The 2,396-nt window shown below is 40.4% G+C and overlaps 1 non-coding gene across 1 annotated transcript; it reads right to left on the bottom strand.

Moving 5' to 3' along the window:
- Positions 1-1,134: 1,134 nt before the first annotated feature.
- On the bottom strand, positions 1,135-1,241 carry LOC132254709 (small nucleolar RNA R71). The gene has a single exon (XR_009467014.1). It is a non-coding gene; the product is annotated as a small nucleolar RNA R71 (small nucleolar RNA).
- Between the last annotated feature and the right edge of the window lie 1,155 nt (positions 1,242-2,396).

Genomic DNA, 2,396 nt, shown 5'->3' with positions numbered 1-2,396 from the left:
TGTTAAACCTATACCGCTTCGGGAAACAACCATCCTTTATGGTGTTGTCCCTAATACGAGGAGAAAAATCCGGAATTTCCCACTTTGCATTCTGAACTTGATCATAGCAACCTTTAGCTCCGGGAGACTTTCTTTCTTCCATTTTTACCTAGTTCTATGTTAGTTTAGTTTCAAACACCACTTTCAAAACAAATTTTATTTTCTTTTAAACTTTAAGTTTTTGACAAAGGAAATCATCAGATTCAATTTCTAATCTTGAGTCTATCACTGGTAGAGTGAAAACCCATCCCAGAGTTCGACCCTAGAGCTGCTATACTATAGTAGCTTTGCTACGCTAGTTTTCGGGCATAGGATTTATAAATATTTTTTATTAGAATACCCAACTGGGCACGAATCAAAATTGCGCCGTTGCCGGGGATGGTGCCACGATATAGTGATACAACTTTTTAGAGGCTACTTGTGATTTCCATCACAAGTTTGGTGAATTCCTTTTTCACTAACTTCATTTCCTTTCTTTTAATTGTAGAATTCCTTTTGTTAAGTTTACTTTCATTTTTTTTCTAACCTTAACTTTATTCTAGTTTTCTTTTGTTTTTGTTGTCTTTGTTTTGTTTTCAGGGAAGTTGTAGCTTGTGCATGCCCTATTGGATTCGGGACCAAGAGGGAAGACTAGTAAGGATAGAGAATCCTCAAGACACAGAGTTGGATATCTGTGTAAACATCATGGACCCTCCACAAGAGGATCAGAATTCTCAACACGGTCAAGGGGATAATCGAAATGCATATCTATCCATGAGGGATAGAATGCACCCACCAAGGATGAGTGCACCCTCATGCATCGTACCTCCTCTTGAGCAGTTGATTATAAGGCCCCATATTGTGCCCCTCCTACCAAATTTCCATGGAATGGAGAGTGAGAACCCATATGCCCACATCAAGGAGTTTGAGGAGGTGTGCAATACTTTTAGAGAGGGAGGAGCTTCAATAGACTTCATGAGACTCAAGCTATTCCCTTTTACTTTGAAGGACAAGGCAAAAATATGGCTTAACTCTTTAAGGCCAAGGAGGATAAAGAATTGGGTTGATCTTCAGGCCGAATTTTTGAAGAAACTTTTCCCCACCCATAGGACCAATGGGTTGAAGAGACAAATCTCAAACTTTTCTGTAAAAGAAAATGAGAAGTTCTATGAATGTTGGGAAAGGTATATGGAGGCCATCAATGCTTGTCCTCATCATGGCTTTGATACATGACTCTTGGTGAGCTATTTTTATGATGGGATGTCTTCCTCCATGAAGCAAATTCTTGAAACCATGTGTGGGGGAGATTTTATGAGTAAGAATCCAGAAGAAGCCATGGACTTTTTAAGTTATGTATCTGAGGTATCAAGAGGATGGGATGAGCCCAAATCAAGAGAAATGGGAAGGATGAAAGCTCCTGTAAATCCAAAGGGTGGAATGTACATGTTAAGTGAAGACATGGACATGAAAGCTAAGGTGGCAACAATGGCAAGGAGGTTGGAAGAACTTGAGTTGAAAAAAATGCATGAAGTCCAAGCCATTTCCAAGACACAAGCCCATGTCGTGCCATGCACCATTTTCCAATCATGTGATCATGTGGTAGATGAGTGCCCAACCATCCCAGCTGTGAGGGAGATGTTAGGTGATCAAGCCAATGTTGTGGGGCAATTTAGGCCCAACAACAATGCACCTTATGGAAACACCTATAATTCAAGCTAGAGAAACCATCCAAATTTTTCTTGGAAACCAAGGCCACCTCCATACCAACCACAAGCCCAAACCCAAGCACCTCAACAAACCTCTTTAGTGGAGCAAGCCATTGTGAACCTAAGTAAAGTCATGGGTGACTTTATGGGTGAACAAAAGCCAATCAACTCCCAATTGCACCAAAAGATTGAAAATGTTGAGAGTTCTCAAATTAAGAGAATGGATGGGATGCAAAATGATCTATCTCAGAAGATAGATAATATTCAATACTCCATCTCTAGGCTTACTAACCTCAACACAATGAATGAGAAAGGAAAGTTTCCCTCTCAACCAAGCCAAAATCCAAAGGGTGTTCATGAAGTTGAAACCCAAGATGGGGAGTCTTCAAAGTTGAGGGAGGTCAAAGTTGTGATCACCTTGAGGAATGGGAAGGAGGTTGATCAACCCTTGCCTAAGGTGAGGCAAGATGAAGAACTCATGTCAAGGAGAACCTTGGTTCAAGAGAGCAATAACCAAGAAGAGAAGAGTGGGAAGAAAAATGCATCTAAATCAAGCATTGAAGAAGAGCCAAGGATAGTGATTAAAGAGGATATGATGAAGAAACATATGCCTCCCCCTTTTCCTCAAGCTTTACATGGAAAGAAGGGAATCAAGAATTCATCAGAAATTCT

The sequence above is a fragment of the Vitis vinifera genome, chromosome 11 (genome assembly GCF_030704535.1).
Source record: "Vitis vinifera cultivar Pinot Noir 40024 chromosome 11, ASM3070453v1".
NCBI lineage: Eukaryota > Viridiplantae > Streptophyta > Magnoliopsida > Vitales > Vitaceae > Vitis > Vitis vinifera.
The sequence above is the reverse complement of the archived record's forward strand: the minus strand, read 5'-3'. Positions and strand labels throughout refer to the sequence as shown.